Below are 16,232 nucleotides of genomic sequence, written 5' to 3'. Positions count from 1 at the left end.
TAGCCTTTAGGATGCGTTGCGTTGTGTTTTGAATAGATAAAAAGTCCTTTTGTTTTGAAACGGCTACAGCAATACCTCGGAGAGACATCAATCTTAATACGTTTTGCCCGACTTGGCGTACTTTTGGCCCGAATTGAATGCGCAAAGCGAGGAAATTTTTTCCATCTTGGGCACGATCACTGTATACGAATCCTCGCCGTGCTATTTGCAGCGGCCATATTCGCGGATTAATTTGTGTATAAAATAGAGTAATATAGTACGTAATATTGTTGTATGTAGAATTGTAGAAGCAGAAATATGCTATGTGCTTGGTACTCGAGTATAATAATGTCAATTTGCATCTCAAAGCGTTTAAAATCATGTACAACAGATATGAATGTGCTCGTACCATGAACTTGCATGTATTGTACGTACAAATAAAAGTGTAACCATGCATATGACTGAATTTGCTGTGCGTAGTAAGAAAAAGTACTCGCTTTGAATAATTTCAAATGAAATGTAAACTTGATCAAACTCTGCTTTTCAATTTACATTGTTGGCCAATTTGAATTCTGGTTTACACTTTTGTTGTCGTTGTGTCAGCTCGAAAAGATGTTCATTCCAAAATTAGGTAGTGTTTTTATCATAACTTGAACCATCTCGATATCAATTAATTATTTCTTTCAATTAAGAAATTACATTGGGAAACACTTTTTCAAGACGAACAAAATAATCAATATCAACAGTTGGTTTGAAAGAAAAAAAGAAGAAAGTAAACCAACACCGATATTAATTTCAAGTTACACATAGCTTTGCGGATAAACTTGGTAGCATGACGGCGCCAACGACTTGTTAAGTTACCTATAATCGCATCATAGCATATGAAACCACTGCACAGAAGCCAGCAAGTGTCATATAAGAAGAAATGAAAACTTCTACGAAAAAAATCACCAAAACGTAGAAGCCATAAAAAAGCACATCTACACGAATAAGCGTACAGAGCGCAAGGCTCGACGCTGGTGGCGGTGACGATATCGCACACACAACAAATACATACCTACATACTACGCCAAAACATTAGTATCGTATTTGAACATATAATTTCGATAAATCAATTCGAGCCGCGAGCCCGACGACGACGACGACGACGAAAACACCATTTAAAAGCCATCTAAAACTAACACCAAAGCTCGACAGATTCTCGTTAAAGCTTCGTACATGTAATATTTTACAACTTTTACCATATAGCCATCGTCGGTATCGATGGACAGAGATGGACGAGGAGGGAAGTATAAGGCTGCGGTAGGACGACTACGACACCGTCAGCAGGCGTAGCTCGTACGTATGTAGTATTTCAATATGTATTCGGAAATTATAGGACGAGTAATGGAGCGTAATTCCATTCCATATACGTGGCATGGTAAAGTGCTGCATTCGAGAGAAGGAATCGAGCTAGAGAAATCCATCCATCATACGCTGCTGATGAAGCTTTCGCCTCGCTAAGGTGCGTTGAAGGGGCCCAATCGGAAAAAGAAGTTCAGATTCGTGTTCAGCGCTGCCGAAAACCTAATAAAGCATATGTCGGACGATTTTTTGCAATTTTTAGAAAATTGAAGGGGAAGGGGGGAGTTGGAGGGGTCGAATCGAAAAAATGAATCGATATTCGTGCTCGGCGCCCTCGAATATGTAGAAAACGATAGGTCACACGATACTCGTATTTTTTTGCAGTTTGACCAACATTTTGCCCCCCCCCCCACCAACCGCTGATTTAGCGAATCCCATCAAAAAGGTTTGCATGGTTGGGTCATTCCACCACATCTCAACCAACGTTCTTGAGTTATGTCCTTCGATTTCACTGTGAGAAACCCGCAATGAATTTTCTAGGTGGGATCTCTTTATGGAGGAGGTGCACCCCTCCCCCGAATTTGGGCAAAACTTTCGAAAAAAATCTGGGGCATGTGACATATCGAATTCTATGTTTTTGGCGACGCTGAACACGAATATGAAGTCAGATTTTTGATTGGACCCCATCCCTCACCCCCAGCACCTCCCCAAAGGGGGTAAAAGTTGAAAAAATGGTTTAATTCGTGTGACACATGAAATAGTATGTTTTCGATATCTCTGAATACGATTATAGCCTTAGTTTTTCAAATCGGCCTCACCCATGGCCCCTAGAACCTCCCCCTAATGGGTTACAGTCTAAAAAATTCGTTTCATTTGTACTTTCAAAATCGTATTTTTTTGGTCGAGTTGGCAAGGAGTGACCCGGTTGTAAATATCACTAAAAATTCATGCTTCCTGGTTTTTCTCTTTTTCAAATTTTCACATTTTAGCTTTGAAATTTGTCAAGCTTTTGAAAATTGAGCATCCGTTAAAAATCTCAATTAGGAATTTCTGCAAAAATCTCGAACTCACGATTCGACTGAAACTTCTGTTTCCATGATGTTTTCAAATCTGAATTACAAAAACCTGCCTTTTCAAAATTTATGTCTTTTCATCACAGGGGACTTTTTGGAACACCCAGTAAACCGCACGTAAACAACACATCAGCGAAATACAACGAATACGCAGTTAATCCGTTTCTTTTTCGTTTTCGTTTGACCGTTGTGTACAATTTGATCCAGTCAAAATACTCCTACAGCAGGCTGGGTCGCTCGAAAGCCCATATGCAATTATATCGTCGTCGACCGAATGTACTCGTACGAGTATATATTGGACAAAAAGTATACAATATGTATAGTGAAAGGTTGGAAGAAAAGCCAAAGCCAACCCTAGACAATTGGCAAACACACCGAGCCGAGATTTTTCCATCGTATAACAATAAGCTTCGCATACACGACCTTATCCAAATAATCAATTTCAAACTAAACAAAAAGCCCTCGCCAATGCTACATACTATACAGCAGTAGCGCCAACCAACGCTGTGCTCAACGAGTCCCTTAAATACATACGCAGAAGCACCTCACCATATACCTACACATACGTATATGATGGTAAAAAGGCGAAATTCTCATCTCACCTCCTCCATTTTGGTACAAAACGCGATGTGTCACTGGCTTATTTAATTTTACAAGTATGTCGGTTATGTTTGCATTTCCGCTTCGTTTGCTCGATAAACGCCCCCTTCCTCCCACGCCACGTGACAAACAACCACTACACGAAAATCTATTCGCTTATAATTTTCAAAAAAAGGAAAAAAAACAGGGGGAAATTCCACCTTGTAAAACGAACACAGCACTGCACGTTTCGCGTTACAAGAAAATAAGCTTCGCGGAGTTTTCTTTAACTCGGGTGTTTTTCACGCAGCTTTCCGTTCTGTGCAAGAAACCCCATGCAGCGTAGGTAGTACGAGTACGATTTTAAAGGGGTGAAAAAGGCATACAAACGCGAAACACGCGGAGAAAAGTCGAGAGTATTTGTCAAAGTAACAACGCGTATGCCAAAAAGCTTTGACTTTTAAAACCATACGTATACGAGTATACAAATAAACGAGAAACTTTCAAAGTATTCGATCAAAAGCCAGCGCCTGATGTCACGTTAAAGCGATCTTTTTACCTAGATGAAGGTAAATGAACATCTCACTGAGGGTATTCTCTCCCTATGTTCGTGTGTAGATTATACGTTTGCTGAGACTTGGAAAAGCAAAATTACCTTCCAGGGTCTAAGAAATGAAATTCCCCACTGTAAGTCTTGATTTGAAAATTTAAAATTCAATTTATATTTGCTTACTCCATTTGCAAATGGAACTTACTCCATATCTGCTATGTGGTAATATTCGAGTTTTTCTTCAAAGTATACATACAATTAGTAAAACATCACATATCGTTTGAACATGATAACTTTTCGAACCAAAAATAATAATTTTTTCCAAACTAAAAATTACTATTTTTTGTACCAAAAATGAACACCTTTTTGGAACTAAAAATGGCCATTTTTTGAACTAAAAATTGTCATTGTTTGAACCAAAATGGTCATTTTTCACAAACCAGAAATGGTAATTTTTTGAATCAACAATAAACATTTTTTTAAAAGCAAAAATGACTATTTTTTGAACCAAGAATAAACACTTTCTTGGAACCTAAATTGGTACTGTTTTAAACCTAAAACAACATTTTTTGAGCCAAAAATGACATGACAATAAGATGAAAAGACAAAAGAACAAAAAGACGAAAAGACGACTAGACAAGAAGCAAGATTGTAATTAATGGAAAAATCATTGAACAGGTCAATAATTTCAAATACTTGGGAAACACGATATCATACCAGGGAGAAGTAGATGTTGGTGGAAAGATTGCAAAGTTCCTGAGAGTCACAGGACTGATAAATAGGACCCAGAGAAGCAGTAAGGTGCGAAAAGAGACAAGATTGAAGGTGTACAATACTCTAGCAATACCAATGATGACCTATGGAAGCGAGGTATGGGCACTGAAGAAATCTGATAAAAGAAGAATAACGGCAGCAGAGATGAAGTTCATGAGGGGAACGGCAGGGGTGACTCTCAGAGACAGAGTGCCATCTGAGAAAATAACAGCAGATCTTGGAGTGAAGCCAGTCATGAAGAGGATAAAACAGTATAGGAAAGATTGGAGAAATCATGTCAAGAGGATGGAGGAAACAAGATCACCAAAACAGGTCCTCCAATATACACCAACGGGGCAGAGAAGCAGAGGGAGACCAAGGAGGAAACTCACTGATACCTCAGGCTCATCCTCAACAGGCTCCACACCGTGGCAGACAGGCCAACAGGTCTACCGCTTACAAGGAAAAGACAACGATGGTGAAAACATGAAAGAACAAAAGTATGAAAACATATAAGAACAAAAAGATGAAAGAACAAAAAGACAAAAGAACAAAAAGACAAAAGAACAAAGAGACAAAAGAACAAAAAGATGGAAAGACAGAAAGACTGTATGAAAGAATGAATTAATTTTTTTTCTCTTGTCAGGTAGGCAATACTAAGTATCTAAATTCCCTTCTTGTCCTGATACTTGAGGAACTTCATCCCCTCGTCATCAATTGTCCAGTCCAGTTTGTCTGCATCACAGTCACCATATTATCGACACCTGAAAAGGTGTCTATCATCTTGTACCTTGCCACATTTGCACAGATCGTCATCAGCCAAGTGCCATCTGTGTAGGTTGAATTTTGAGCATGTTGTTCCGCTTCTAATTCTATTCAGCGTTTTCCAAAGGCTGTACTTCAGTTAGTTGCCTTGGGGCAATGATTCGCTCATAGTATTGCTACTTGATGCGGTGTTCCAGATTTTACAGTGTTCAACTTTGGCAGGAGCATTCAATTCATTCACTGTTCTCAGGAAACTGTGTCTAGATTTTAGTCTGCTCTCTGGTAATTTGTTGTAGCCATGCATGGGGTGTAGGGGGTTGTGTGTTGCTTCAGTTTTTTCTGCTCTGGCAACCACCTCCCTACGCACTTCCAGTGGTGCAATCCCTGCGAGACAATGCAGAGCTGTGAGTGGAGTTGGCCTGAGGCATCCTGTCACCAATCCACAGGCTTTATTCAGGAGCACATGTACTTTTTTTTAGCATGTGCTGATTGTCCCCATGCTGGGCAAGCATATTCTGCAACTGAGTAACACAGCGCTACTGCTGATGTGCGCAGGACCTGTGGTTTAGCTCCCCATCTGATACCTACCTGCTTTCAGATCAGATTTGTTCTAGCAGCCACTTTCATTTTGGTTTTTTCACAGTGTTGCCGGTAGTTGAGTGATCTATCCAGTGTCACTTCTAGATATTTGGGGTGGTCATTATGATTTAGTGCAGTGTTTCCCCATTGGATGTTGAGCTGTCTCTTGGCCTCACAGTTTCACAGGTGGAATGAACATGTTTCTGTCTTGGATGGATCTGGTCTGAGGTGGTTGGCTTTATAGTATTCGTTGAGTTCTTCTATTGCCTGATTCAGTGTATCTTCCACCTCTACAAATGTGTTACACTGTGCTGTGAGCGTCAAGTCGTCTGCATAAAGGAAGCGACGTACAGGTCCTCCAATTGGTTGGTCATTGGTGTAGATATTAAAAAGGATGGGTGACAGGACACTTCCCTGCGGCAAGCCGTTCTTTTGCCTTCTCCAAGTGCTGTTCTTTCCATTTATAGTCACATAGAACCTCTGGTCTTTAAGCAGTATCGATTTAGATAGTGAAATTTCTGCATAGGTAATTAATTGATGATGATGTGCCCAATCATGTAGTGAAGGAAACTGCATCATCATATAAAAAGTTCACTATCCAAATTAATTACAAAAATGATGTGTGAAATATATACAGATGTGCTTTAGAGGTGTGAGAAGCTGTCAGCCTAAAGTTCTGTAAAAGCTCAGGAATTCTTGTTTACATATTTATTAATTTTCATAACTAATCATGATTCGTTTATGTGTGTTCAATCTTTTAGTCGTGTAAATGGCATCATCAGAAAAATTTCACCTCATCCAAATTACAAATGATGGGTAAAATTTATTCAGATGAGCTTTAGATATTAGTGCAACTGAAGGTGAAAAGTAAGAAAAAATCGCTCTGTACCCCACTGCGTATACCCTTTGTGATTATATTTTGTGCAAGCATATTAACAAATTCATAAAATTAAAAATGGAGGACATTGGCCCGTATTTTACCTCAACTTTTTCATATTTATGCCCCACCAAAAATGGGAAGGGGCTCATCAAGGATTTGCTTTCAATAATTGGGTGGGTGGAATGCGATTACATAAGATTACCTCAAATTTGGGCCAATTAGGTATTTTGCTCTTTCATAATTTACAAAAATTTGAAAAAATTGACCCCTCATTTATGAAATAGTTTTGAGGGGCAGGGGCATACTACAAATTGAAGTGATATTCATGGAAGTCCCATTCAACAAATTGAAAGCATTTTTTCTGATCACTTCCAGTTTGGTTCAGGCTTTTAAGGGTTAATACATTATAGTTCTTGTAACAGAACGCCTCTCTTTTTAAAAATGTTGATACCATCGATTGAGCTCAGCACGTTAATATCTTGATTTTTCCAACCAAAAAACCAAAAATAAAATTCCCACCAAGTTCAAAATAAGGATCACCCCATTGAGCACACAGTCATGCTTGGAAAAAAAGGGCACAACTGTAGATCTATTAACGATGTTTGAAAAAATTTGACACCTCCTCTCCCCCACCTGATCGCATCTGTAATTCATTTTTTAAGAATCTGGAAAATTGAAGAAATATGGATAACCTGGAAAAGTCAGGGAAAATCATTTCCAGAAATAATGAGTGGACACCTTGAGGCCTGATTATGTAAAATGAGTAGGTATCGAAATTCTGGTTTTCGAGGACACTGATCCCGATTCTGTAACTTGTTCAACCCCAAAACCAGTACCTACTTGGTCTTCCAGAGTAGGGCATGGAACTTCAACTCGATCCATCAGCGAATATTACACAGTTAGGGGTGAAAATATCATCGAGAAACATAAAATTGTCGAGTAAATTGTACCATATTGTATGGAACGTATGTATCTCGTGAAGTCTTTTCTGAACGTAGGTCTTCCATTATACGTAATCGTAGTTTTCACGCTAACGAATGGAAAATTACCCTTTTCTAATTAAATTCCAAAACGAACGAGTTTCTTACAATTTATACTTCGATTAGTTAGACACGAATGATAAGGGGAAAGGGAGGGGGAGGGTTCGCTAAAAGATAGAATTACAGACCTGAAATGGCCACCTGTAGTACGTATTTCACACAACAGTACAACTTTTCGGGACAGGCACGTTTGAAATATAAGATAACGTCGCATCGTATGAGCTATAAAAGCAGGTATACGAGTTTGGGGATACTTTACGAATTAGTATTTTGCAACGAGCCAGGGCAACTTTTACATCGAAAATAAATAACCCGGTTCTTTTCCGACACCTGGACAATATAGGAAGAGGAAATTGAACAGGTATAGTATCTCCACCTACATATTCATGGTGTACGGATTGGAGGTTTGGGGCAACGAATGGAATGGACTTTTAAATCGTTGTGTTTTTACGTGAACGATAGTGTAGATTGGATAGAGAAATAGGGGTCGTGGTACAGTCAGCGAGGTGTTGGGATAAATCTATGCATATTCAACAAGCTACGCTGCGGAGGACGGGACGGGACGCTTTTAATTCGCAAACACGCGCTTAATACACGAACGATTTAGTTTAGAATATATGTATGGAATCGTACCTACCTACATAGTTCGAGTTTTTGTACATATCGATGCGAGATTAAGTCGATGGTGATTTGAATTTTGTTCGACGGCGGCGGCAGCTGCCAGCAGCAACATTTGTGTACGTAATAATAACAATAATGAAAGCGTGGCGTTTAATATTCGTCCGAGTCCGAACCAGCAACGAACGGAGAAAGGGGGCGGGGGGGTGAGGATACAGTGCAAAAATACAATATATTAAATTTTATTGCGCGAAAGGTTACACGCGGTTTGAGTGTTTAAAGGTATTCTTTGGAATATTAATGTGCGGCTGGTGTTACTCTTATGCTACTGTTGGATGAGTACGCTTGTTGTATGTAGATTATGTTTGTGGAATTTTTAATGGGTTTTTGAGCGGTGTGTTGCGCGATGAAAGGGCGAGAAACGAGGGTGGGTTAGGGCGTTTTTATACGTTTAGTACAGCTTGGTTGTAGTTTTGGAAATTCGGGCAATGAAGTAATATTTTTTGGTGGCAATAATTTTTTTACTTGAAGCCTCGAGAATTACTGTGGGAGACTGAATTTGTGTTTAAGGGCTGAATGAGTAACGAAATCAGAACCAGCGTCCTTAAAAACCTGTAGGTATATCGATATTCTTATTGCATTTTTTATGTTTTTGAGCCCCAATGTCCTCCTCTGAAAGGCTCAATTTTGATTTTTTGGCCAAACACATTTCATAATCAGAATCAGCACCTTTGAAAATCTATATTTTGGTGTGTTTATTGCATTTTTCAAGATTCTGGGTTCCAAGCACCCCTTCCCTCTCCCCTCAAAATACTCCATCAATCACTCATGAAAAACCTACTTTTCAATATGATATTTTTGAGCTTCAAGTTACTTTATGAGAGACTCGATTTTGGTTCCGGAGTCAATCAGCTTTAAAAATCAAAGTCAGTGTCTCTGAAAATTAAATCTGTAATAAACAACAAAGTGGTAGGAAGACATGTAGAAACCGCAGTAAACAAGAATGGGAAAAGGCTGATTGATATCTCAAGCTACAACAACTTCACGATTATGAACAGGTTCTACAAACACAAGAAATGCCATAAAATCACACGCAGCTAGAGACCCAGAGTCAATAATTGACTATGTTGTGGCGAACATCCATGCTAAAAAGACAATGCTGTACTTGATTTACGGGTATTTAGGCCTGCTACGACATCAGGTTGGGTCACTATCTTGCCAAAGCAGCCATTAGAGTCAACAACATAGGAAAGACAACCAAACATAGAGAGACACAGCTCAACATTAACTCATTAAACGAAACTGGCTGTACAGAAGAAGCACGGAAATCATGTAAAAAGACGTACTAATAGAAGAGGATGTAGAAAAGGAATGGGTATGTCTGAAAACTATTGTACAGAGAGCAGCAAAGGAGGCACTAGGAAAAAGATCAAGATTGGAATGCAAAAATGGATTTCAAAAGGGAAGATCCTGCATAGATGGAGTATATGCAACAGAGCTGAGTATAACCTAGAAACCCACATGTGCTTTGTTGATCTGGAGAAGGTGTACGATCTGGTTCAAAGGAAGAAGTTGTTCCAAATCCTGAGGAAAGTTGAAGTTAAGGAACAAATAGTACGCTTAATTGAAGAAATATACACAGATAATAATATAATAAGAATAAGATTCGGAAACATGTTGGAAGCAAAGAAGATAGGAAGAGGAGTAAGATAGGGATGCCCAAAGTCTTGTAGCCTATTCAACATCTACTTGGACAGCATGATTAAAGAATGGCTGAAAACCAAGCCAATAGGGCTAGACACTGGGGTGTAGCAAAGTGATTTTACAAGAGGGGTAAATTCTAAGAAATGCCAACTTTGAAATGTTAAAAATGCAAACGCGAAATTGATTATTTATCAACACTTTCACTATACCTATACTTACTCATCCTACTTCTACAATCATTTTTCAAAAATTTGCGCAAATAAGACAGATTTTCTTGTATGTACTTTTTTCACTCAGTCTAGAAATTGTAATTCCCAATTTTCGTATTTGACCCAATGTTTTTATTTAACATTACAGGAAATTTAAAAACATTGAAAATTACCTAACGCAATTTTATTTAAACTTTTACACATAATTGCGGAGTAATTTCATTTTAAGAGCTTAAACAAAAAATGAAATGGAATTGGTCCGAGCAAAGCGAGGGCAAAAGCTTGCAAAATTTTATAACTTGAGAGTCTGAAAAACATCATTTTTCAAAGTCAAAAATGATAATATCTTCCAATCTTGTTATTTTTCAAATTCGAGACTTACCTACCTAATGTTTTTGTAGAAATTTAGAATTGTGAAAAGAAAATGCAAATGGCCCGAGCAAAGCGAGGGCAAAAGCTCTTAACAATTTAAACCAAAGAACATAATTTTGACAATAGAAAATCATTTTCCTGATCTTTGCATTTTTCAAATTCTTGCAATTGTTTTCTAGAAAATGTAAACTTACTTTGAAAAAGGAAAACAAATCAGCCCAAGCGAAGCGAGGGCCAAAGAGTTTAAAATGTACATTTTGAAAACTAAAATAGCATAAAGAGCTATCAGAATTTGTATTATTTGAAAAAATAAATAGGCAAATGAAAAAATGAGTCAAGTATAAATTTGTCAACTAAGTAGGTAAGTACAAAATTGGTCAATTTTTCAACTGATTCCTCAGGTTTTGAAAGTACCCTATCTACTTGACAATCTTTTTTATGACTCAGTAGAATACATACATAGTGCTTATGGTCATGTTGGCGCTGTAAAATGCTAAAATTGGACATGATTTTTTGACACATTTTTTATCACAATAGTTCTTTGGCCTACATATCACACCTCGGGAGTAATAAGGTTAAGGAACTAAATACCAGGTATGGAAATACGCCATCTTTGGTTATAGAAAAAAGTTTTCAAGGACTAAATTTATTAATAATACCACCAATTTACGTTATTTTTTCACTTCATATTTATTTTAATACACAAAATAAACATTTTCCCACCATTTTTTTGATTCCATTTCATTATACAACTGAAATGAAAAAATCACATCACCGTCAAAACTAAGAAATCTATAACTGAAAATGGCGTATTTCCATACCTGGTATCTAGTTCCTAAGGTGACATCTAAAAAAAATTGATTTTCATGTTTTTGCATTTTTGGGGCTTGTATGACCCCCCTCAACCAAAAATAACACTTTGAGTTGGGTACATTATCTAGATCATGTAAAAAACCCAAATGGCCTAACTCAAAATCCCAACAACATTGCAAGTTGTTTAGAGTTATAAGGCGACATCTCAAAAAACTCCACCTTTTTTGAGCAAATTTTGTACATACAAAGTGTTAACAAACAGTTTTGATTGTTTTGAATGTTTGTCAGTTAGAAGTAGTCACAAGGAGTGCATTTTTTATTGGTTTGTACCAAATGGAAAAAAAATTTTAAATTGATCACTTTTCAGAAAAATGAATTTGCACATATAATGAAATTTTAGTTTTTTGAGAAAAACTCAAAAACTAAGCACTCTAGAAAAAAACTAACGACATTATGTCGATTGGAAATTTAATTCTCTACAACTTTGTTAACATGAAATTTTTTTGGACCCTTCCTTTCACCTCCACATCAACTGTAATGAAAGGTTCTAACTCAAAATGTTTTCCAAACATTGAAATATTTCCTCTTTAAGATTTTATTTTTCAAAGTGTTCTTATGCTAAATGAAGGTAGGATACCAGATCTTCAAAATGAGGTGCTATTCATTCCTCACAATTAATTATAAGTTGATAAAAATAATGAATCAAGTTTTTAAAAAAAAGAAAATCACTCTCCTGTAAAATTTCATTTTTTTGTGACGTCACCTTATTACTCCCAAGGTGTGATATGAGACATATGCAATATATGCATTGTATGTAAAGTCAATAAGAATTATGCGATTCACAAAACAATAGAATATGCGCAAATTGAGGCGTATGCTCTAGGTGACGTCATTTCAGTGGATCTTTATGGACCCCTCCCAGCCACAAAGAATGACCCAGAATACCTTTTAGTTGCTAAAGATGTCTTTTCAGGTAGAATTTGGTTAAGGACTCTTTATCAAATAAAAAAGAAAGACATTTGTGCGTAAATGAAAACAATTTTAAAGGACATTCGATTGCATGGAATTGAGATAAAAAGGGTGATTACTGACAATGGTACACAGTTTATATCCGATTCTTGGTACAATGAGGTTGATGCACAAAGAGGTTGATGCACAACTTATGAGCAACAAATTCCTGAGAGTAAGCGGGGCAGTAAACTGAGCCATCCCTTCAACAAAAGTCAGAGCTGGAACTCGAATAAGAATCTACAATATGCTGGCAAGACCAATGCTGCTGTATGGAAGCGAAGCATGGCCGATGAGAAAGGATGTAAAAAGCAGAGTAACCACAGTGGAAATGAGATTCATGCGAGCCACAGCAGGATATACAAGACATGATAGGAAAAGGAATGAAGACATCCTGAAGGAGCTAGGAACAGATCCAATCATTGGACGGGTCAAAGATTACAGAAAGAAATGACAAAGGCACCTTGATAGAATGCCTGACGAATGGTCCCTGGCAGGAGGAGCAGAGGAAGACCGAAGAAAAAACTTGATGACAAATCGGCTAGCAATTCTTCTACAGTTTCCCAGATGGGCTGAACAGCTCACTGGGTCAAAGTTCAATGAAGATGAATATTTTTCAAAATTCCAGGCCCCAAGCCCTTCTTTGGGAGACATTTTGGCCCAAAATTAGACCGTTTTGACATGTGGAATGACCCAGTACGATGATCCTTTCATCTTCTTGGTAAATCTTGTAAAAAAATTCGATGTCCTGAAAGGGTTATTTGACAAGAATATCCCAACGATCGCGTTAACTGTCCATTGTTTTATAGCCTAAAAAACACCGTGTGAATGAAAACACATACACACTCGCCCTAATACCTTCACTCTGTAGTGAAGGCAGCTAGAGATTGAGAAAAGAGTGCAGAAAGATACACGATAGAGCGAATGGGCGAGGCAAATACACAGCATATTGTGCTTATTGTTGGAAAAAACTTTCATATTAAATCTACTTTAGCATATCTTTTCGCCGTTAATATCGGTGGAAAAAGTTGGAAAAACTCGGAGACATTTTTAGGCGTGGAGCGCCGCAGGGGGTGGAGGTGAGACGGTGTGAGGGGGTACGTCGCCCGTCTACTCGGTGTATATTTATATTCGCGATAAATAGCGCTTATACTCGTCGTATAAGTATACGATACGACGTGTCGGTGTATCGCGGCCGTAGTTATACTGACGCGACGCGACGTTTTAAGTGAATAAAAAGCCGCCGGATTTTACTTGACAGCTTTCAAACGCAATATAAATTTACCAAAATGAACGAAAAAGTATAAAGACGATGCGAAATTGTACACAATGGGTTATCGCATCGGTGCAGAACGTTTTTAAAAGCGATAATGTTTATTTGGAGCGAACAGGATGGCGCTACGTTGCATGCCTTACTTTATATCCCATCTCATCCCATACCATACCAGCCCATCCCATCCCGTCTCTTCTACCTGCGCCATTATAGCTGTCGGTCGTCGTACCGTACCGCAGCTAAGGCCTAATGGCGGAATGAAAAAGGCCTTTTATAATATATCTACATACAATACATTCCTATACAATCATATAGGCTGCGAGCAATGGGAGTAGTACTGGAGTACATATTATGTTCAAAAAGTTAGCTACAGGAGGGGTCAGCTGCTGTGATGGCGAAGATGGAAGAATAATTTGTAACCTATTGGAGATTTGCCATCATGATGGAAAATTGGCGATTCCATAATTTGTTATTTCTCCTATGAAAGCCTCAGTATAGGAAGTTTTGAGATTGTGGGTTGAAAATGATCAATTTTGGCACCCCTATCGAAAATTTCCGTCATAGAAAAAAAATTGTCGCGTAAAATGTATTCAATAGGCGATTAATAGCTCGTTTTTTCCTCTGGTTTCAGACTACCGAAGAACTTGCAACACGAATGGGTCGATTAGCTTGCAGTGTCAACATGTTAATGCGGCAGGATAAAAAAAAAAGTAAGTACTGTAGAATTAATGAAGCTTAACAAGACGCCACCGCGATGTTTTTAACGCTATGGTTTATTAAACTGATGCGGTAATACGCGAGCTCGTCGTCGTATAGGTAGTCGAGGAATCTCTTTAGCTAGAATTTTAATCGAGCCAATGTATCAAGGCATATCTCATATAGAGACTTGGTCGAAACGCCAGCTAGCTCGAGCTCAGATATTGATGAATTCGCTGCAGCCGACGACGATGCCGGAACACGATCTAATCGCGATACGGACGCGTTCATTAGCCTGATATCTCATTAATCAATGTCTCATCGCAGCTTCACTCGACGTACTCGTACTGTATAAGCTGAACGAAGCTCGCCCATTTTCGTAGACAGTTAGGTACTTGTATGTGAGTGAGACACGAGACGAAAGCTCTCTCTCACCTCAGCCCTGAGCCCTGAGCCTGATTCGTATTCGAGTATTAAACTCGTATCGTTACGAGTTCGCTATTTTTACGTAGTACCTACTACGTGCAAGGTGGACAAATTACTTATTGTTAGTCGGCCTAATTAGACCAGGAAAGGAGTTCTTTAGTGTACGTGCGGGTGTTCTTTCTTATATTGTACTTGCGTGTGTATCTTGTCTTCGAACGAAGCTGGGTTTATTAATTACAGCACTGGGTGTTTGGTATTCAGCTTATGCTGTGCGGAATTTTTCCTTTTCGTCGGTGTCTTATTTTGTCCGTCTGTTCGAATGAGATGGTTAGCCAGCTTGAAATTCGCTAAAATTGTACAAAAGTTTGAATTAGATGCGGGCTTACAGGCCGAGTCTGCATGATGAGGCAAATTTGTAATCAGGGATGGAATTCGTCAAAAATAAAAAAATTTTGGGGGTCAATTTGGAAAACCATCCTGGGTATTTTGTTCGTCGTTTACTTGAACTCTCCCCTTCACTAAATACATCGGCAACTTCTCTTACGCATTTTTTATTTTGTCGCTCGTATCACTAAAATGAGGCACTTTTCGTATAAAGCCCTCCTACACATTGTAACTATAATATTCATGATTTTTCCTTCACAATTTTCGATGTGCAGCATCTCCAGAAACCTAAAAAAAAGCCATAAGTCATACAAAATTTTCAGTTTTATTTTAGAAAGAGCCTATCAGGATAAGATGGCGTAGTGTTGGTATTTTCTCCAATTTTGATGAAACTCACCCAAAATGGGAAGGGGGGAGGGTCGACTCAATATTTCTTTAGGATGTTTTCACATCAAAACCAACATTTTCGGTGAGTTTTGCCAAAATTGGAGAGAGAGAAAAGTATGTATTTATTCGGCTCAGCGTCTAACACTACACACGAAATGCTCAAATTTTTATACAATAATAACGCGATACTTGAGAGGGTGGGCAAAAAAGTTTATAAAAACTTACGAATATAACGATTTGAAAGAATTATTACGTATTTTATTGCATCAAAAAAGATCTGGAGGATTTTTATGTGTTTTAAGACGATTCATAAGATTTTTGCCAAGTAGGAATTTGAAGTCATCAATCGATTCCAGCGTCAATAGGTATTTTTCAGTAAGTCTTTCAGAGAAGGCGTCGATTGATTCTATTTGCAGTTCATTATGTAACTGATTGTTTCAGAGGAACCATGGTGAGTTTGTGATAATTCGCAGAACTTTGTTTTGTATAATTTGTAGCTTATGTTTGTTAGTTTTTGAAGCTGTTATCCATATTGGCACTACATTTATGTGAATGAGCTATGGATGAGACTTTTGTAAAGAAGTAGACTACAGATGTAGACAATCTGGAATGATGATTCAATAAGGGGTAAAAGTTTACGTAGTTTGAGGTAGGCATCATGTGATTTGAGAATGATATGATTTTGAGAGATAGTTTCTGGTCCAAGTGTACGCCGAGATATTTAACTGTTGATGTATTCCATGGTACCACAGTGTTATCGATTAAGATTTCTGGAGTCAGTGAGATTTTGAGAAGTGTGA

General features: G+C 38.1%; 2 protein-coding genes across 2 annotated transcripts in view; both read left to right on the top strand.

Annotated features, from left to right (window-relative positions):
- Nca (neurocalcin homolog) overlaps nt 1-16,232 on the top strand; it is a 392,453-nt gene that overhangs the window by 165,710 nt on the left and 210,511 nt on the right. The gene's annotated exons all lie outside the window — the stretch shown is intronic.
- The window catches only part of LOC135845532 (neuronal calcium sensor 2), a 383,834-nt gene that overhangs the window by 165,413 nt on the left and 202,189 nt on the right, over nt 1-16,232 (top strand). The window contains exon 4 of the mRNA XM_065364141.1: nt 14,171-14,249. The gene's annotated coding sequence lies outside the window, so the exon portion shown is untranslated. The remainder of the gene's footprint in view (nt 1-14,170; nt 14,250-16,232) is intronic.

The sequence above is a fragment of the Planococcus citri genome, chromosome 4 (assembly GCF_950023065.1).
Source record: "Planococcus citri chromosome 4, ihPlaCitr1.1, whole genome shotgun sequence".
Classification (NCBI taxonomy): domain Eukaryota; kingdom Metazoa; phylum Arthropoda; class Insecta; order Hemiptera; family Pseudococcidae; genus Planococcus; species Planococcus citri.
Note: the sequence above shows the minus strand (reverse complement) of the source record. Positions and strands in the feature narration are given on the sequence as shown.